The sequence below is a fragment of the Lissotriton helveticus genome, chromosome 8 (genome assembly GCF_964261635.1).
Source record: "Lissotriton helveticus chromosome 8, aLisHel1.1, whole genome shotgun sequence".
Classification (NCBI taxonomy): Eukaryota; Metazoa; Chordata; class Amphibia; order Caudata; family Salamandridae; genus Lissotriton; species Lissotriton helveticus.
Genome location: NC_136069.1, coordinates 964,051,128 through 964,074,245, shown reverse-complemented (window position 1 = coordinate 964,074,245; position 23,118 = coordinate 964,051,128).

Below are 23,118 nucleotides of genomic sequence, written 5' to 3'. Positions count from 1 at the left end.
GCTTGACTCCAGTGGTGTGGAGAGCCTGGGACTCACGTCTGAGCATACCCAGCCCACTCGGGGTGAAAATTTCAAAAAACACAGTTGATGGACAGAATGTAGAACAATGTCATACATTCACCCCAGTACAAGGATCTGGGCCTAAATCCATCATTTTGTTGCACTCCACACCACCCTGGGTTAGACACTGGCTATATGCAAATCAGCTCTGACCCTGTGCCTCATGGGAACAGTCCAGTCCGAACTACCAAGCCATGTCTTTCCCAGACCGGAATCAAGCATCCAAGGACCGGTTTCTGGCTATCAGCCTTCATCAGCCAGGATAGCTTGACTCCAGTGGTGTGGAGAGCCTGGGACTCACGTCTGAGCATACCCAGCCCACTCGGGGTGAAAATGTAAAAAAACAGTTGATGGACAGAATGTAGAACAATGTCATACATTCACACCAGTACAAGGATCTGGGCCTAAATCCATCGTTTTTTTGCACTCCACACCACCCTGGGTTATACACTGGCTATATGCAAATCAGCTCTGACCCTGTGCCTCATGGGAACAGTCCAGTCCGAAACAAAGCCATGTCTTTCCCAGACCGGAATCAAGCATCCAAGGACCGGTTTCTGGCTATCAGCCTTCATCAGCCTGGATAGCTTGACTCCAGTGGTGTGGAGAGCCTGGGACTCACGTCTGTGCATACCCAGCCCACTCGGGGTGAAAATTTAAAAAAACACAGTTGATGGACAGAATGCAGAACAATGTCATACATTCACCCCAGTACAAGGATCTGGGCCTAAATCCATCCTTTTTTTGCACTCCACACCACCCTGGGTTAGACACTGGCTATATGCAAATCAGCTCTGACCCTGTGCCTCATGGGAACAGTCCAGTCCGAACTACCAAGCCATGTCTTTCCCAGACCGGAATCAAGCATCCAAGGACCGGTTTCTGGCTATCAGCCTTCATCAGCCTGGATAGCTTGACTCCAGTGGTGTGGAGAGCCTGGGACTCACGTCTGAGCATACCCAGCCCACTCGGGGTGAAAATTTCAAAAAACACAGTTGATGGACAGAATGTAGAACAATGTCATACATTCACCCCAGTACAAGGATCTGGGCCTAAATCCATCATTTTTTTGCACTCCACACCACCCTGGGTTAGACACTGGCTATATGCAAATCAGCTCTGACCCTGTGCCTCATGGGAACAGTCCAGTCCGAACTACCAAGCCATGTCTTTCCCAGACCGGAATCAAGCATCCAAGGACCGGTTTCTGGCTATCAGCCTTCATCAGCCTGGATAGCTTGACTCCAGTGGTGTGGCGAGCCTGCGACTCACATCTGAGCATACCCAGCCCACTCGGGGTGAAAATTTCAAAAAACACAGTTGATGGACAGAATGTAGAACAATGTCATACATTCACCCCAGTACAAGGATCTGGGCCTAAATCCATCATTTGTTTGCACTCCACACCACCCTGGGTTAGACACTGGCTATATGCAAATCAGCTCTGACCCTGTGCCTCATGGGAACAGTCCAGTCCGAACTACCAAGCCATGTCTTTCCCAGACCGGAATCAAGCATCCAAGGACCGGTTTCTGGCTATCAGCCTTGATCAGCCTGGATAGCTTGACTCCAGTGGTGTGGAGAGCCTGGGACTCACGTCTGAGCATACCCAGCCCACTCGGGGTGAAAATTTCAAAAAACACAGTTGATGGACAGAATGTAGAACAATGTCATACATTCACCCCAGTACAAGGATCTGGGCCTAAATCCATCATTTTGTTGCACTCCACACCACCCTGGGTTAGACACTGGCTATATGCAAATCAGCTCTGACCCTGTGCCTCATGGGAACAGTCCAGTCCGAACTACCAAGCCATGTCTTTCCCAGACCGGAATCAAGCATCCAAGGACCGGTTTCTGGCTATCAGCCTTCATCAGCCAGGATAGCTTGACTCCAGTGGTGTGGAGAGCCTGGGACTCACGTCTGAGCATACCCAGCCCACTCGGGGTGAAAATGTAAAAAAACAGTTGATGGACAGAATGTAGAACAATGTCATACATTCACACCAGTACAAGGATCTGGGCCTAAATCCATCGTTTTTTTGCACTCCACACCACCCTGGGTTAGACACTGGCTATATGCAAATCAGCTCTGACCCTGTGCCTCATGGGAACAGTCCAGTCCGAAACAAAGCCATGTCTTTCCCAGACCGGAATCAAGCATCCAAGGACCGGTTTCTGGCTATCAGCCTTCATCAGCCTGGATAGCTTGACTCCAGTGGTGTGGAGAGCCTGGGACTCACGTCTGTGCATACCCAGCCCACTCGGGGTGAAAATTTAAAAAAACACAGTTGATGGACAGAATGCAGAACAATGTCATACATTCACCCCAGTACAAGGATCTGGGCCTAAATCCATCATTTTTTTGCACTCCACACCACCCTGGGTTAGACACTGGCTATATGCAAATCAGCTCTGACCCTGTGCCTCATGGGAACAGTCCAGTCCGAACTACCAAGCCATGTCTTTCCCAGCCCTGAATCACGCATCCAAGGACCGGTCTCTGGCTATCAGCCTTCATCAGCCTGGATAGCTTGACTCCAGTGGTGTGGAGAGCCTGCGACTCACGTCTGAGCATACCCAGCCCACTCGGGGTGAAAATTTCAAAAAACACAGTTGATGGACAGAATGTAGAACAATGTCATACATTCACCCCAGTACAAGGATCTGGGCCTAAATCCATCATTTTTTTGCACTCCACACCACCCTGGGTTAGACACTGGCTATATGCAAATCAGCTCTGACCCTGTGCCTCATGGGAACAGTCCAGTCCGAACTACCAAGCCATGTCTTTCCCAGTTCGGAATCAAGCATCCAAGGACCGGTTTCTGGCTATCAGCCTTCATCAGCCTGGATAGCTTGACTCCAGTGGTGTGGAGAGCCTGGGACTCACGTCTGAGCATACCCAGCCCACTCGGGGTGAAAATTTCAAAAAACACAGTTGATGGACAGAATGTAGAACAATGTCATACATTCACCCCAGTACAAGGATCTGGGCCTAAATCCATCATTTTTTTGCACTCCACAGCACCCTGGGTTAGACACTGGCTATATGCAAATCAGCTCTGACCCTGTGCCTCATGGGAACAGTCCAGTTCGAACTACCAAGCCATGTCTTTCCCAGACCGGATGAAGCATCCAAGGACCGGTTTCTGGCTATCAGCCTTCATCAGCCTGGATAGCTTGACTCCAGTGGTGTGGAGAGCCTGGGACTCACGTCTGAGCATACCCAGCCCACTCGGGGTGAAAATTTAAAAAAACACAGTTGATGGACAGAATGTAGAACAATGTCATACATTCACCCGAGTACAAGGATTTGGGCCTAAATCCATCATTTGTTTGCACTCCACACCACCCTGGGTTAGACACTGGCTATATGCAAATCAGCTCTGACCCTGTGCCTCATGGGAACAGTCCAGTCCGAACTACCAAGCCATGTCTTTCCCAGACCGGAATCAAGCATCCAAGGACCGGTTTCTGGCTATCAGCCTTCATCAGCCTGGATAGCTTGACTCCAGTGGTGTGGAGAGCCTGGGACTCACGTCTGAGCATACCCAGCCCACTCGGGGTGAACATTTCAAAAAACACAGTTGATGGACAGAATGTAGAACAATGTCATACATTCACCCCAGTACAAGGATCTGGGCCTAAATCCATCATTTTTTTGCACTCCACACCACCCTGGGTTAGACACTGGCTATATGCAAATGAGCTCTGACCCTGTGCCTCATGGGAACAGTCCAGTCCGAACTACCAAGCCATGTCTTTCCCAGACCGGAATCAAGCATCCAAGGACCGGTTTCTGGCTATCAGCCTTCATCAGCCTGGATAGCTTGACTCCAGTGGTGTGGAGAGCCTGGGACTCACGTCTGAGCATACCCAGCCCACTCGGGGTGAAAATTTCAAAAAACACAGTTGATGGACAGAATGTAGAACAATGTCATACATTCACCCCAGTACAAGGATCTGGGCCTAAATCCATCATTTTTGTGCACTCCACACCACCCTGGGTTAGACACTGGCTATATGCAAATGAGCTCTGACCCTGTGCCTCATGGGAACAGTCCAGTCCGAACTACCAAGCCATGTCTTTCCCAGACCGGAATCAAGCATCCAAGGACCGGTTTCTGGCTATCAGCCTTCATCAGCCTGGATAGCTTGACTCCAGTGGTGTGGAGAGCCTGGGACTCACGTCTGAGCATACCCAGCCCACTCGGGGTGAAAATTTCAAAAAACACAGTTGATGGACAGGATGTAGAACAATGTCATACATTCACCCCAGTACAAGGATCTGGGCCTAAATCCATCATTTTTTTGCACTCCACACCACCCTGGGTTAGACACTGGCTATATGCAAATCAGCTCTCCACCCTGTGCCTCATGGGAACAGTCCAGTCCGAACTACCAAGCCATGTCTTTCCCAGACCGGAATCAAGCATCCAAGGCCCGGTTTCTGGCTATCAGCCTTCATCAGCCTGGATAGCTTGACTCCAGTGGTGTGGAGAGCCTGGGACTCACGTCTGAGCATACCCAGCCCACTCGGGTGAAAATGTCAAAAAACACAGTTGATGGGCAGAATGTAGAACAATGTCATACATTCACCCCAGTACAAGGATCTGGGCCTAAATCCATCATTTGTTTGCACTCCACACCACCCTGGGTTAGACACTGGCTATATGCAAATCAGCTCTGACCCTGTGCCTCATGGGAACAGTCCAGTCCGAACTACCAAGCCATGTCTTTCCCAGACCGGAATCAAGCATCCAAGGACCGGTTTCTGGCTATCAGCCTTCATCAGCCTGGATAGCTTGACTCCAGTGGTGTGGAGAGCCTGGGACTCGCGTCTGAGCATACCCAGCCCACTCAGGGTGAAAATTTCAAAAAACACAGTTTCTGGCTATCAGCCTTCATCAGCCTGGATAGCTTGACTCCAGTGGTGTGGAGAGCCTGGGACTGACCCTGTGCCTCATGGGAACAGTCCAGTCCGAACTACCAAGCCAGGTCTTTCCCAGACCGGAATCAAGCATCCAAGGACCGGTTTCTGGCTATCAGCCTTCATCAGCCTGGATAGCTTGACTCCAGTGGTGTGGAGAGCCTGGGACTCGCGTCTGAGCATACCAAGCCCACTCTGGGTGAAAATTTCAAAAAACGCAGTTGATGGACAGAATGTAGAACAATGTCATACATTCACCCCAGTACAAGGATCTGGGCCTAAATCCATCATTTTTTTGCACTCCACACCACCCTGGGTTAGACACTGGCTATATGCAAATCAGCTCTGACCCTGTGCCTCATGGGAACAGTCCAGTCTGAACTACCAAGCCATGTCTTTCCCAGACCGGAATCAAGCATCCAAGGACCGGTTTCTGGCTATCAGCCTTCATCAGCCTGGATAGCTTGACTCCAGTGGTGTGGAGAGCCTGGGACTCACGTCTGAGCATACCCAGCCCACTCGGGGTGAAAATTTCAAAAAACACAGTTGATGGACAGAATGTAGAACAATGTCATACATTCACCCCAGTACAAGGATCTGGGCCTAAATCCATCATTTTTTTGCACTCCACACCACCCTGCGTTAGACACTGGCTATATGCAAATCAGCTGTGACCCTGTGCCTCATGGGAACAGTCCAGTCCGAACTACCAAGCCATGTCTTTCCCAGACTGGAATCAAGCATCCAAGGACCGGTTTCTGGCTATCAGCCTTCATCAGCCTGGATAGCTTAACTCCAGTGGTGTGGAGAGCCTGGGACTCACGTCTGAGCATACCCAGCCCACTCGGGGTGAAAATTTCAAAAAACACAGTTGATGGACAGAATGTAGAACAATGTCATACATTCACCCCAGTACAAGGATCTGGGCCTAAATCCATCATTTTTTTGCACTCCACACCACCCTGGGTGAGACACTGGCTATATGCAAATCAGCTCTGACCCTGTGCCTCATGGGAACAGTCCAGTCCAAACTACCAAGCCATGTCTTTCCCAGACCGGAATCAAGCATCCAAGGACCGGTTTCTGGCTATCAGCCTTCATCAGCCTGGATAGCTTGACTCCAGTGGTGTGGAGAGCCTGGGACTCACGTCTGAGCATACCCAGCCCACTCGGGGTGAAAGTTTCAAAAAACACAGTTGATGGACAGAATGTAGAACAATGTCATACATTCACCCCAGTACAAGGATCTGGGCCTAAATCCATCATTTTTTTGCACTCCACACCACCCTGGGTTAGACACTGGCTATATGCAAATGAGCTCTGACCCTGTGCCTCATGGGAACAGTCAAGTCCGAACTACCAAGCCATGTCTTTCCCAGACCGGAATCAAGCATCCAAGGACCGGTTTCTGGCTATCAGCCTTCATCAGCCTGGATAGCTTGACTCCAGTGGTGTGGAGAGCCTGGGACTCACGTCTGAGCATACCCAGCCCACTCGGGGTGTAAATTTCAAAAAACACAGTTGATGGACAGAATGTAGAACAATGTCATACATTCACCCCAGTACAAGGATCTGGGCTTAAATCCATCATTGTTTTGCACTCCACACCACCCTGGGTTAGACACTGGCTGTATGCAAATCAGCTCTGACCCTGTGCCTCATGAGAACAGTCCAGTCCGAACTACCAAGCCATGTCTTTCCCAGACCGGAATCAAGCATCCAAGGACCGGTTTCTGGCTATCAGCCTTCATCAGCCTGGATAGCTTGACTCCAGTGGTGTGGAGAGCCTGGGACTCGCGTCTGAGCATACCAAGCCCACTCGGGGTGAAAATTTCAAAACACGCAGTTGATGGACAGAATGTAGAACAATGTCATACATTCACCCCAGTACAAGGATCTGGGCCTAAATCCATCCTTTTTTTGCACTCCACACCACCCTGGGTTAGACACTGGCTATATGCAAATCAGCTCTGACCCTGTGCCTCATGGGAACAGTCCAGTCCGAACTACCAAGCCATGTCTTTCCCAGACCGGAATCAAGCATCCAAGGACCGGTTTCTGGCTATCAGCCTTCATCAGCCTGGATAGCTTGACTCCAGTGGTGTGGAGAGCCTGGGACTCACGTCTGAGCATACCCAGCCCACTCGGGGTGAAAATTTCAAAAAACACAGTTGATGGACAGAATGTAGAACAATGTCATACATTCACCCCAGTACAAGGATCTGGGCCTAAATCCATCATTTTTTTGCACTCCACACCACCCTGGGTTAGACACTGGCTATATGCAAATCAGCTCTGACCCAGTGCCTCATGGGAACAGTCCAGTCCGAACTACCAAGCCATGTCTTTCCCAGACCGGAATCAGGCATCCAAGGACCGGTTTCTGGCTATCAGCCTTCATCAGCCTGGATAGCTTGACTCCAGTGGTGTGGAGAGCCTGCGACTCACATCTGAGCATACCCAGCCCACTCGGGGTGAAAATTTCAAAAAACACAGTTGATGGACAGAATGTAGAACAATGTCATACATTCACCCCAGTACAAGGATCTGGGCCTAAATCCATCATTTTTTTGCACTCCACACCACCCTGGGTTAGACACTGGCTATATGCAAATCAGCTCTGACCCTGTGCCTCATGGGAACAGTCCAGTCCGAACTACCAAGCCATGTCTTTCCCAGACCGGAATCAAGCATCCAAGGACCGGTTTCTGGCTATCAGCCTTCACCAGCCTGGATAGCTTGACTCCAGTGGTATGGAGAGCCTGGGACTCGCGTCTGAGCATACCCAGCCCACTCGGGGTCAACATTTCAAAAAACAGTTGATGGACAGAATGTAGAACAATGTCATACATTCACCCCAGTACAAGGATCTGGGCCTAAATCCATCATTTTTTTGCACTCCACACCACCCTGGGTTAGACACTGGCTATATGCAAATCAGCTCTGACCCTGTGCCTCATGGGATATGTCTAGTCCGAACTACCAAGCCATGTCTTTCCCAGACCGGAATCAAGCATCCAAGGACCGGTTTCTGGCTATCAGCCTTCATCAGCCTGGATAGCTTGACTCCAGTGGTGTGGAGAGCCTGGGACTCACGTCTGAGCATACCCAGCCCACTCGGGGCGAAAATTTCAAAAAACACAGTTGATGGACAGAATGTAGAACAATGTCATACATTCACCCCAGTACAAGGATCTGGGCCTAAATCCATCATTTTTTTGCACTCCACACCACCCTGGGTTAGACACTGGCTATATGCAAATCAGCTCTGACCCTGTGCCTCATGGGAACAGTCCAGTCCGAACTACCAAGCCATGTCTTTCCCAGACCGGAATCAAGCATCCAAGGACCGGTTTCTGGCTATCAGCCTTCATCAGCCTGGATAGCTTGACTCCAGTGGTGTGGAGAGCCTGGGACTCACGTCTGAGCATACCCAGCCCACTCGGGGTGAAAGTTTCAAAAAACACAGTTGATGGACAGAATGTAGAACAATGTCATACATTCACCCCAGTACAAGGATCTGGGCCTAAATCCATCATTTTTTTGCACTCCACACCACCCTGGGTTAGACACTGGCTATATGCAAATCAGCTCTGACCCTGTGCCTCATGGGAACAGTCCAGTCCGAACTACCAAGCCATGTCTTTCCCAGACCGGAATCAAGCATCCAAGGACAGGTTTCTGGCTATCAGCCTTCATCAGCCTGGATAGCTTGACTCCAGTGGTGTGGAGAGCCTGGGACTCACGTCTGAGCATACCCAGCCCACTCGGGGTGTAAATTTAAAAAAACACAGTTGATGGACAGAATGTAGAACAATGTCATACATTCACCCCAGTACAAGGATCTGGGTTTAAATCCATCATTGTTTTGCACTCCACACCACCCTGGGTTAGACACTGGCTATATGCAAATCAGCTCTGACCCTGTGCCTCATGGGAACAGTCCAGTCCGAACTACCAAGCCATGTCTTTCCCAGACCGGAATCAAGCATCCAAGGACCGGTTTCTGGCTATCAGCCTTCATCAGCCTGGATAGCTTGACTCCAGTGGTGTGGAGAGCCTGGGACTCGCGTCTGAGCATACCAAGCCCACTCGGGGTGAAAATTTCAAAAAACGCAGTTGATGGACAGAATGTAGAACAATGTCATACATTCACCCCAGTACAAGGATCTGGGCCTAAATCCATCCTTTTTTTGCACTCCACACCACCCTGGGTTAGACACTGGCTATATGCAAATCAGCTCTGACCCTGTGCCTCATGGGAACAGTCCAGTCCGAACTACCAAGCCATGTCTTTCCCAGACCGGAATCAAGCATCCAAGGACCGGTTTCTGGCTATCAGCCTTCATCAGCCTGGATAGCTTGACTCCAGTGGTGTGGAGAGCCTGCGACTCACATCTGAGCATACCCAGCCCACTCGGGGTGAAAATTTCAAAAAACACAGTTGATGGACAGAATGTAGAACAATGTCATACATTCACCCCAGTACAAGGATCTGGGCCTAAATCCATCATTTTTTTGCACTCCACACCACCCTGGGTTAGACACTGGCTATATGCAAATCAGCTCTGACCCTGTGCCTCATGGGAACAGTCCAGTCCGAACTACCAAGCCATGTCTTTCCCAGACCGGAATCAAGCATCCAAGGACCGGTTTCTGGCTATCAGCCTTGATCAGCCTGGATAGCTTGACTCCAGTGGTGTGGAGAGCCTGGGACTCACGTCTGAGCATACCCAGCCCACTCGGGGTGAAAATTTCAAAAAACACAGTTGATGGACAGAATGTAGAACAATGTCATACATTCACCCCAGTACAAGGATCTGGGCCTAAATCCATCATTTTGTTGCACTCCACACCACCCTGGGTTAGACACTGGCTATATGGAAATCAGCTCTGACCCCGTGCCTCATGGGAACAGTCCAGTCCGAACTACCAAGCCATGTCTTTCCCAGACCGGAATCAAGCATCCAAGGACCGGTTTCTGGCTATCAGCCTTCATCAGCCAGGATAGCTTGACTCCAGTGGTGTGGAGAGCCTGGGACTCACGTCTGAGCATACCCAGCCCACTCGGGGTGAAAATGTAAAAAAACACAGTTGATGGACAGAATGTAGAACAATGTCATACATTCACACCAGTACAAGGATCTGGGCCTAAATCCATCATTTTTTTGCACTCCACACCACCCTGGGTTAGACACTGGCTATATGCAAATCAGCTCTGACCCTGTTCCTCATGGGAACAGTCCAGTCCGAAACAAAGCCATGTCTTTCCCAGACCGGAATCAAGCATCCAAGGACCGGTTTCTGGCTATCAGCCTTCATCAGCCTGGATAGCTTGACTCCAGTGGTGTGGAGAGCCTGGGACTCACGTCTGAGCATACCCAGCCCACTCGGGGTGAAAATTAAAAAAAACACAGTTGATGGACAGAATGTAGAACAATGTCATACATTCACCCCAGTACAAGGATCTGGGCCTAAATCCATCATTTTTTTGCACTCCACACCACCCTGGGTTAGACACTGGCTATATGCAAATCAGCTCTGACCCTGTGCCTCATGGGAACAGTCCAGTCCGAACTACCAAGCCATGTCTTTCCCAGCCCTGAATCACGCATCCAAGGACCGGTCTCTGGCTATCAGCCTTCATCAGCCTGGATAGCTTGACTCCAGTGGTGTGGAGAGCCTGGGACTCACGTCTGAGCATACCCAGCCCACTCGGGGTGAAAATTTCAAAAAACACAGTTGATGGACAGAATGTAGAACAATGTCATACATTCACCCCAGTACAAGGATCTGGGCCTAAATCCATCATTTTGTTGCACTCCACACCACCCTGGGTTAGACACTGGCTATATGCAAATCAGCTCTGACCCTGTGCCTCATGGGAACAGTCCAGTCCGAACTACCAAGCCATGTCTTTCCCAGTTCGGAATCAAGCATCCAAGGACCGGTTTCTGGCTATCAGCCTTCATCAGCCTGGATAGCTTGACTCCAGTGGTGTGGAGAGCCTGGGACTCACGTCTGAGCATACCCAGCCCACTCGGGGTGAAAATTTCAAAAAACACAGTTGATGGACAGAATGTAGAACAATGTCATACATTCACCCCAGTACAAGGATCTGGGCCTAAATCCATCATTTTTTTGCACTCCACAGCACCCTGGGTTAGACACTGGCTATATGCAAATCAGCTCTGACCCTGTGACTCATGGGAACAGTCCAGTCCGAACTACCAAGCCATGTCTTTCCCAGACCGGAATCAAGCATCCAAGGACCGGTTTCTGGCTATCAGCCTTCATCAGCCTGGATAGCTTGACTCCAGTGGTGTGGAGAGCCTGGGACTCACGTCTGAGCATACCCAGCCCACTCGGGGTGAAAATTTAAAAAAACACAGTTGATGGACAGAATGTAGAACAATGTCATACATTCACCCGAGTACAAGGATTTGGGCCTAAATCCATCATTTTTTTGCACTCCACACCACCCTAGGTTAGACACTGGCTATATGCAAATCAGCTCTGACCCTGTGCCTCATGGGAACAGTCCAGTCCGAACTACCAAGCCATGTCTTTCCCAGACCGGAATCAAGCATCCAAGGACTGGTTTCTGGCTATCAGCCTTCATCAGCCTGGATAGCTTGACTCCAGTGGTGTGGAGAGCCTGGGACTCACGTCTGAGCATACCCAGCCCACTCGGGGTGAACATTTAAAAAAACACAGTTGATGGACAGAATGTAGAACAATGTCATACATTCACCCCAGTACAAGGATCTGGGCCTAAATCCATCATTTTTTTGCACTCCACACCACCCTGGGTTAGACACTGGCTATATGCAAATCAGCTCTGACCCTGTGCCTCATGGGAACAGTCCAGTCCGAACTACCAAGCCATGTCTTTCCCAGCCCTGAATCACGCATCCAAGGACCGGTCTCTGGCTATCAGCCTTCATCAGCCTGGATAGCTTGACTCCAGTGGTGTGGAGAGCCTGGGACTCACGTCTGAGCATACCCAGCCCACTCGGGGTGAAAATTTCAAAAAACACAGTTGATGGACAGAATGTAGAACAATGTCATACATTCACCCCAGTACAAGGATCTGGGCCTAAATCCATCATTTTGTTGCACTCCACACCACCCTGGGTTAGACACTGGCTATATGCAAATCAGCTCTGACCCTGTGCCTCATGGGAACAGTCCAGTCCGAACTACCAAGCCATGTCTTTCCCAGTTCGGAATCAAGCATCCAAGGACCGGTTTCTGGCTATCAGCCTTCATCAGCCTGGATAGCTTGACTCCAGTGGTGTGGAGAGCCTGGGACTCACGTCTGAGCATACCCAGCCCACTCGGGGTGAAAATTTCAAAAAACACAGTTGATGGACAGAATGTAGAACAATGTCATACATTCACCCCAGTACAAGGATCTGGGCCTAAATCCATCATTTTTTTGCACTCCACAGCACCCTGGGTTAGACACTGGCTATATGCAAATCAGCTCTGACCCTGTGACTCATGGGAACAGTCCAGTCCGAACTACCAAGCCATGTCTTTCCCAGACCGGAATCAAGCATCCAAGGACCGGTTTCTGGCTATCAGCCTTCATCAGCCTGGATAGCTTGACTCCAGTGGTGTGGAGAGCCTGGGACTCACGTCTGAGCATACCCAGCCCACTCGGGGTGAAAATTTAAAAAAACACAGTTGATGGACAGAATGTAGAACAATGTCATACATTCACCCGAGTACAAGGATTTGGGCCTAAATCCATCATTTTTTTGCACTCCACACCACCCTGGGTTAGACACTGGCTATATGCAAATCAGCTCTGACCCTGTGCCTCATGGGAACAGTCCAGTCCGAACTACCAAGCCATGTCTTTCCCAGACCGGAATCAAGCATCCAAGGACCGGTTTCTGGCTATCAGCCTTCATCAGCCTGGATAGCTTGACTCCAGTGGTGTGGAGAGCCTGGGACTCACGTCTGAGCATACCCAGCCCACTCGGGGTGAACATTTAAAAAAACACAGTTGATGGACAGAATGTAGAACAATGTCATACATTCACCCCAGTACAAGGATCTGGGCCTAAATCCATCATTTTTTTGCACTCCACACCACCCTGGGTTAGACACTGGCTATATGCAAATGAGCTCTGACCCTGTGCCTCATGGGAACAGTCCAGTCCGAACTACCAAGCCATGTCTTTCCCAGACCGGAATCAAGCATCCAAGGACCGGTTTCTGGCTATCAGCCTTCATCAGCCTGGATAGCTTGACTCCAGTGGTGTGGAGAGCCTGGGACTCACGTCTGAGCATACCCAGCCCACTCGGGGTGAAAATTTCAAAAAACACAGTTGATGGACAGAATGTAGAACAATGTCATACATTCACCCCAGTACAAGGATCTGGGCCTAAATCCATCATTTTTGTGCACTCCACACCACCCTGGGTTAGACACTGGCTATATGCAAATGAGCTCTGACCCTGTGCCTCATGGGAACAGTCCAGTCCGAACTACCAAGCCATGTCTTTCCCAGACCGGAATCAAGCATCCAAGGACCGGTTTCTGGCTATCAGCCTTCACCAGCCTGGATAGCTTGACTCCAGTGGTGTGGAGAGCCTGGGACTCGCGTCTGAGCATACCCAGCCCACTCGGGGTGAACATTTCAAAAAACAGTTGATGGACAGAATGTAGAACAATGTCATACATTCACCCCAGTACAAGGATCTGGGCCTAAATCCATCATTTTTTTGCACTCCACACCACCCTGGGTTAGACACTGGCTATATGCAAATCAGCTCTGACCCTGTGCCTCATGGGAAATGTCCAGTCCGAACTACCAAGCCATGCCTTTCCCAGACCGGAATCAAGCATCCAAGGACCGGTTTCTGGCTATCAGCCTTCATCAGCCTGGATAGCTTGACTCCAGTGGTGTGGAGAGCCTGGGACTCACGTCTGAGCATACCCAGCCCACTCGGGGCGAAAATTTCAAAAAACACAGTTGATGGACAGAATGTAGAACAATGTCATACATTCACCCCAGTACAAGGATCTGGGCCTAAATCCATCATTTTTTTGCACTCCACACCACCCTGGGTTAGACACTGGCTATATGCAAATCAGCTCTGACCCTGTGCCTCATGGGAACAGTCCAGTCCAAACTACCAAGCCATGTCTTTGCCAGACCGGAATCAAGCATCCAAGGACCGGTTTCTGGCTATCAGCCTTCATCAGCCTGGATAGCTTGACTCCAGTGGTGTGGAGAGCCTGGGACTCACGTCTGAGCATACCCAGCCCACTCGGGGTGAAAGTTTCAAAAAACACAGTTGATGGACAGAATGTAGAACAATGTCATACATTCACCCCAGTACAAGGATCTGGGCCTAAATCCATCATTTTTTTGCACTCCACACCACCCTGGGTTAGACACTGGCTATATGCAAATGAGCTCTGACCCTGTGCCTCATGAAAACAGTCAAGTCCGAACTACCAAGCCATGTCTTTCCCAGACCGGAATCAAGCATCCAAGGACCGGTTTCTGGCTATCAGCCTTCATCAGCCTGGATAGCTTGACTCCAGTGGTGTGGAGAGCCTGGGACTCACGTCTGAGCATACCCAGCCCACTCGGGGTGTAAATTTCAAAAAACACAGTTGATGGACAGAATGTAGAACAATGTCATACATTCACCCCAGTACAAGGATCTGGGCTTAAATCCATCATTGTTTTGCACTCCACACCACCCTGGGTTAGACACTGGCTGTATGCAAATCAGCTCTGACCCTGTGCCTCATGAGAACAGTCCAGTCCGAACTACCAAGCCATGTCTTTCCCAGACCGGAATCAAGCATCCAAGGACCGGTTTCTGGCTATCAGCCTTCATCAGCCTGGATAGCTTGACTCCAGTGGTGTGGAGAGCCTGGGACTCGCGTCTGAGCATACCAAGCCCACTCGGGGTGAAAATTTCAAAACACGCAGTTGATGGACAGAATGTAGAACAATGTCATACATTCACCCCAGTACACGGATCTGGGCCTAAATCCATCCTTTTTTTGCACTCCACACCACCCTGGGTTAGACACTGGCTATATGCAAATCAGCTCTGACCCTGTGCCTCATGGGAACAGTCCAGTCCGAACTACCAAGCCATGTCTTTCCCAGACCGGAATCAAGCATCCAAGGACCGGTTTCTGGCTATCAGCCTTCATCAGCCTGGATAGCTTGACCCCAGTGGTGTGGAGAGCCTGGGACTCACGTCTGAGCATACCCAGCCCACTCGGGGTGAAAATTTCAAAAAACACAGTTGATGGACAGAATGTAGAACAATGTCATACATTCACCCCAGTACAAGGATCTGGGCCTAAATCCATCATTTTTTTGCACTCCACACCACCCTGGGTTAGACACTGGCTATATGCAAATCAGCTCTGACCCTGTGCCTCATGGGAACAGTCCAGTCCGAACTACCAAGCCATGTCTTTCCCAGACCGGAATCAAGCATCCAAGGACCGGTTTCTGGCTATCAGCCTTCATCAGCCTGGATAGCTTGACTCCAGTGGTGTGGCGAGCCTGCGACTCACATCTGAGCATACCCAGCCCACTCGGGGTGAAAATTTCAAAAAACACAGTTGATGGACAGAATGTAGAACAATGTCATACATTCACCCCAGTACAAGGATCTGGGCCTAAATCCATCATTTGTTTGCACTCCACACCACCCTGGGTTAGACACTGGCTATATGCAAATCAGCTCTGACCCTGTGCCTCATGGGAACAGTCCAGTCCGAACTACCAAGCCATGTCTTTCCCAGACCGGAATCAAGCATCCAAGGACCGGTTTCTGGCTATCAGTCTTGATCAGCCTGGATAGCTTGACTCCAGTGGTGTGGAGAGCCTGGGACTCACGTCTGAGCATACCCAGCCCACTCGGGGTGAAAATTTCAAAAAACACAGTTGATGGACAGAATGTAGAACAATGTCATACATTCACCCCAGTACAAGGATCTGGGCCTAAATCCATCATTTTTTTGCACTCCACACCACCCTGGGTTAGACACTGGCTATATGCAAATCAGCTCTGACCCTGTGCCTCATGGGAACAGTCCAGTCCGAACTACCAAGCCATGTCTTTCCCAGACCGGAATCAAGCATCCAAGGACCGGTTTCTGGCTATCAGCCTTCATCAGCCAGGATAGCTTGACTCCAGTGGTGTGGAGAGCCTGGGACTCACGTCTGAGCATACCCAGCCCACTCGGGGTGAAAATGTAAAAAAACACAGTTGATGGACAGAATGTAGAACAATGTCATACATTCACACCAGTACAAGGATCTGGGCCTAAATCCATCATTTTTTTGCACTCCACACCACCCTGGGTTAGACACTGGCTATATGCAAATGAGCTCTGACCCTGTGCCTCATGGGAACAGTCAAGTCCGAACTACCAAGCCATGTCTTTCCCAGACCGGAATCAAGCATCCAAGGACCGGTTTCTGGCTATCAGCCTTCATCAGCCTGGATAGCTTGACTCCAGTGGTGTGGAGAGCCTGGGACTCACGTCTGAGCATACCCAGCCCACTCGGGGTGTAAATTTCAAAAAACACAGTTGATGGACAGAATGTAGAACAATGTCATACATTCACCCCAGTACAAGGATCTGGGCTTAAATCCATCATTGTTTTGCACTCCACACCACCCTGGGTTAGACACTGGCTGTATGCAAATCAGCTCTGACCCTGTGCCTCATGAGAACAGTCCAGTCCGAACTACCAAGCCATGTCTTTCCCAGACCGGAATCAAGCATCCAAGGACCGGTTTCTGGCTATCAGCCTTCATCAGCCTGGATAGCTTGACTCCAGTGGTGTGGAGAGCCTGGGACTCGCGTCTGAGCATACCAAGCCCACTCGGGGTGAAAATTTCAAAACACGCAGTTGATGGACAGAATGTAGAACAATGTCATACATTCACCCCAGTACACGGATCTGGGCCTAAATCCATCCTTTTTTTGCACTCCACACCACCCTGGGTTAGACACTGGCTATATGCAAATCAGCTCTGACCCTGTGCCTCATGGGAACAGTCCAGTCCGAACTACCAAGCCATGTCTTTCCCAGACCGGAATCAAGCATCCAAGGACCGGTTTCTGGCTATCAGCCTTCATCAGCCTGGATAGCTTGACTCCAGTGGTGTGGAGAGCCTGGGACTCACGTCTGAGCATACCCAGCCCACTCGGGGTGAAAATTTCAAAAAACACAGTTGATGGACAGAATGTAGAACAATGTCATACATTCACCCCAGTACAAGGATCTGGGCCTAAATCCATCATTTTTTTGCACTCCACACCACCCTGGGTTAGACACTGGCTATATGCAAATCAGCTCTGACCCTGTGCCTCATGGGAACAGTCCAGTCCGAACTACCAAGCCATGTCTTTCCCAGACCGGAATCAAGCATCCAAGGACCGGTTTCTGGCTATCAGCCTTCATCAGCCTGGATAGCTTGACTCCAGTGGTGTGGCGAGCCTGCGACTCACATCTGAGCATACCCAGCCCACTCGGGGTGAAAATTTCAAAAAACACAGTTGATGGACAGAATGTAGAACAATGTCATACATTCACCCCAGTACAAGGATCTGGGCCTAAATCCATCATTTGTTTGCACTCCACACCACCCTGGGTTAGACACTGGCTATATGCAAATCAGCTCTGACCCTGTGCCTCATGGGAACAGTCCAGTCCGAACTACCAAGCCATGTCTTTCCCAGACCGGAATCAAGCATCCAAGGACCGGTTTCTGGCTATCAGCCTTGATCAGCCTGGATAGCTTGACTCCAGTGGTGTGGAGAGCCTGGGACTCACGTCTGAGCATACCCAGCCCACTCGGGGTGAAAATTTCAAAAAACACAGTTGATGGACAGAATGTAGAACAATGTCATACATTCACCCCAGTACAAGGATCTGGGCCTAAATCCATCATTTTTTTGCACTCCACACCACCCTGGGTTAGACACTGGCTATATGCAAATCAGCTCTGACCCTGTGCCTCATGGGAACAGTCCAGTCCGAACTACCAAGCCATGTCTTTCCCAGACCGGAATCAAGCATCCAAGGACCGGTTTCTGGCTATCAGCCTTCATCAGCCAGGATAGCTTGACTCCAGTGGTGTGGAGAGCCTGGGACTCACGTCTGAGCATACCCAGCCCACTCGGGGTGAAAATGTAAAAAAACACAGTTGATGGACAGAATGTAGAACAATGTCATACATTCACACCAGTACAAGGATCTGGGCCTAAATCCATCATTTTTTTGCACTCCACACCACCCTGGGTTAGACACTGGCTATATGCAAATCAGCTCTGACCCTGTGCCTCATGGGAACAGTCCAGTCCGAAACAAAGCCATGTCTTTCCCAGACCGGAATCAAGCATCCAAGGACCGGTTTCTGGCTATCAGCCTTCATCAGCCTGGATAGCTTGACTCCAGTGGTGTGGAGAGCCTGGGACTCACGTCTGTGCATACCCAGCCCACTCGGGGTGAAAATTTAAAAAAACACAGTTGATGGACAGAATGCAGAACAATGTCATACATTCACCCCAGTACAAGGATCTGGGCCTAAATCCATCATTTTTTTGCACTCCACACCACCCTGGGTTAGACACTGGCTATATGCAAATCAGCTCTGACCCTGTGCCTCATGGGAACAGTCCAGTCCGAACTACCAAGCCATGTCTTTCCCAGCCCTGAATCACGCATCCAAGGACCGGTCTCTGGCTATCAGCCTTCATCAGCCTGGATAGCTTGACTCCAGTGGTGTGGAGAGCCTGCGACTCACGTCTGAGCATACCCAGCCCACTCGGGGTGAAAATTTCAAAAAACACAGTTGATGGACAGAATGTAGAACAATGTCATACATTCACCCCAGTACAAGGATCTGGGCCTAAATCCATCATTTTTTTGCACTCCACACCACCCTGGGTTAGACACTGGCTATATGCAAATCAGCTCTGACCCTGTGCCTCATGGGAACAGTCCAGTCCGAACTACCAAGCCATGTCTTTCCCAGTTCGGAATCAAGCATCCAAGGACCGGTTTCTGGCTATCAGCCTTCATCAGCCTGGATAGCTTGACTCCAGTGGTGTGGAGAGCCTGGGACTCACGTCTGAGCATACCCAGCCCACTCGGGGTGAAAATTTCAAAAAACACAGTTGATGGACAGAATGTAGAACAATGTCATACATTCACCCCAGTACAAGGATCTGGGCCTAAATCCACCATTTTTTTGCACTCCACAGCACCCTGGGTTAGACACTGGCTATATGCAAATCAGCTCTGACCCTGTGCCTCATGGGAACAGTCCAGTTCGAACTACCAAGCCATGTCTTTCCCAGACCGGAATCAAGCATCCAAGGACCGGTTTCTGGCTATCAGCCTTCATCAGCCTGGATAGCTTGACTCCAGTGGTGTGGAGAGCCTGGGACTCACGTCTGAGCATACCCAGCCCACTCGGGGTGAAAATTTAAAAAAACACAGTTGATGGACAGAATGTAGAACAATGTCATACATTCACCCGAGTACAAGGATTTGGGCCTAAATCCATCATTTGTTTGCACTCCACACCACCCTGGGTTAGACACTGGCTATATGCAAATCAGCTCTGACCCTGTGCCTCATGGGAACAGTCCAGTCCGAACTACCAAGCCATGTCTTTCCCAGACCGGAATCAAGCATCCAAGGACCGGTTTCTGGCTATCAGCCTTCATCAGCCTGGATAGCTTGACTCCAGTGGTGTGGAGAGCCTGGGACTCACGTCTGAGCATACCCAGCCCACTCGGGGTGAACATTTCAAAAAACACAGTTGATGGACAGAATGTAGAACAATGTCATACATTCACCCCAGTACAAGGATCTGGGCCTAAATCCATCATTTTTTTGCACTCCACACCACCCTGGGTTAGACACTGGCTATATGCAAATGAGCTCTGACCCTGTGCCTCATGGGAACAGTCCAGTCCGAACTACCAAGCCATGTCTTTCCCAGACCGGAATCAAGCATCCAAGGACCGGTTTCTGGCTATCAGCCTTCATCAGCCTGGATAGCTTGACTCCAGTGGTGTGGAGAGCCTGGGACTCACGTCTGAGCATACCCAGCCCACTCGGGGTGAAAATTTCAAAAAACACAGTTGATGGACAGAATGTAGAACAATGTCATACATTCACCCCAGTACAAGGATCTGGGCCTAAATCCATCATTTTTGTGCACTCCACACCACCCTGGGTTAGACACTGGCTATATGCAAATGAGCTCTGACCCTGTGCCTCATGGGAACAGTCCAGTCTGAACTACCAAGCCATGTCTTTCCCAGACCGGAATCAAGCATCCAAGGACCGGTTTCTGGCTATCAGCCTTCATCAGCCTGGATAGCTTGACTCCAGTGGTGTGGAGAGCCTGGGACTCACGTCTGAGCATACCCAGCCCACTCGGGGTGAAAATTTCAAAAAACACAGTTGATGGACAGGATGTAGAACAATGTCATACATTCACCCCAGTACAAGGATCTGGGCCTAAATCCATCATTTTTTTGCACTCCACACCACCCTGGGTTAGACACTGGCTATATGCAAATCAGCTCTCCACCCTGTGCCTCATGGGAACAGTCCAGTCCGAACTACCAAGCCATGTCTTTCCCAGACCGGAATCAAGCATCCAAGGCCCGGTTTCTGGCTATCAGCCTTTATCAGCCTGGATAGCTTGACTCCAGTGGTGTGGAGAGCCTGGGACTCACGTCTGAGCATACCCAGCCCACTCGGGTGAAAATGTCAAAAAACACAGTTGATGGGCAGAATGTAGAACAATGTCATACATTCACCCCAGTACAAGGATCTGGGCCTAAATCCATCATTTGTTTGCACTCCACACCACCCTGGGTTAGACACTGGCTATATGCAAATCAGCTCTGACCCTGTGCCTCATGGGAACAGTCCAGTCCGAACTACCAAGCCATGTCTTTCCCAGACCGGAATCAAGCATCCAAGGACCGGTTTCTGGCTATCAGCCTTCATCAGCCTGGATAGCTTGACTCCAGTGGTGTGGAGAGCCTGGGACTCGCGTCTGAGCATACCCAGCCCACTCGGGGTGAAAATTTCAAAAAACACAGTTTCTGGCTATCAGCCTTCATCAGCCTGGATAGCTTGACTCCAGTGGTGTGGAGAGCCTGGGACTGACCCTGTGCCTCATGGGAACAGTCCAGTCCGAACTACCAAGCCAGGTCTTTCCCAGACCGGAATCAAGCATCCAAGGACCGGTTTCTGGCTATCAGCCTTCATCAGCCTGGATAGCTTGACTCCAGTGGTGTGGAGAGCCTGGGACTCGCGTCTGAGCATACCAAGCCCACTCTGGGTGAAAATTTCAAAAAACGCAGTTGATGGACAGAATGTAGAACAATGTCATACATTCACCCCAGTACAAGGATCTGGGCCTAAATCCATCATTTTTTTGCACTCCACACCACCCTGGGTTAGACACTGGCTATATGCAAATCAGCTCTGACCCTGTGCCTCATGGGAACAGTCCAGTCTGAACTACCAAGCCATGTCTTTCCCAGACCGGAATCAAGCATCCAAGGACCGGTTTCTGGCTATCAGCCTTCATCAGCCTGGATAGCTTGACTCCAGTGGTGTGGAGAGCCTGGGACTCACGTCTGAGCATACCCAGCCCACTCGGGGTGAAAATTTAAAAAAACACAGTTGATGGACAGAATGTAGAACAATGTCATACATTCACCCCAGTACAAGGATCTGGGCCTAAATCCATCATTTTTTTGCACTCCACACCACCCTGCGTTAGACACTGGCTATATGCAAATCAGCTGTGACCCTGTGCCTCATGGGAACAGTCCAGTCCGAACTACCAAGCCATGTCTTTCCCAGACTGGAATCAAGCATCCAAGGACCGGTTTCTGGCTATCAGCCTTCATCAGCCTGGATAGCTTAACTCCAGTGGTGTGGAGAGCCTGGGACTCACGTCTGAGCATACCCAGCCCACTCGGGGTGAAAATTTCAAAAAACACAGTTGATGGACAGAATGTAGAACAATGTCATACATTCACCCCAGTACAAGGATCTGGGCCTAAATCCATCATTTTTTTGCACTCCACACCACCCTGGGTTAGACACTGGCTATATGCAAATCAGCTCTGACCCTGTGCCTCATGGGAACAGTCCAGTCCGAACTACCAAGCCATGTCTTTCCCAGACCGGAATCAAGCATCCAAGGACCGGTTTCTGGCTATCAGCCTTCATCAGCCTGGATAGCTTGACTCCAGTGGTGTGGAGAGCCTGGGACTCATGTCTGAGCATACCCAGCCCACTCGGGGTGTAAATTTAAAAAAACACAGTTGATGGACAGAATGTAGAACAATGTCATACGTTCACCCCAGTACAAGGATCTGGGCTTAAATCCATCATTGTTTTGCACTCCACACCACCCTGGGTTAGACACTGGCTATATGCAAATCAGCTCTGACCCTGTGCCTCATGGGAACAGTACAGTCCGAACTACCAAGCCATGTCTTTCCCAGACCGGAATCAAGCATCCAAGGACCGGTTTCTGGCTATCAGCCTTCATCAGCCTGGACAGCTTGACTCCAGTGGTGTGGAGAGCCTGGGACTCACGTCTGAGCATACCCAGCCCACTCGGGGTGAAAATTTCAAAAAACACAGTTGATGGACAGAATGTAGAACAATGTCATACATTCACCCCAGTACAAGGATCTGGGCCTAAATCCATCATTTTGTTGCACTCCACACCACCCTGGGTTAGCCACTGGCTATATGCAAATCAGCTCTGACCCTGTGCCTCATGGGAACAGTCCAGTCCGAACTACCAAGCCATGTCTTTCCCAGACCGGAATCAAGCATCCAAGGACCGGTTTCTGGCTATCAGCCTTCATCAGCCTGGATAGCTTGACTCCAGTGGTGTGGAGAGCCTGGGACTCACGTCTGAGCATACCCAGCCCACTCGGGGTGAAAATTTAAAAAAACACAGTTGATGGACAGAATGTAGAACAATGTCATACATTCACCCCAGTACAAGGATCTGGGCCTAAATCCATCATTTTTTTTCACTCCACACCACCCTGGGTT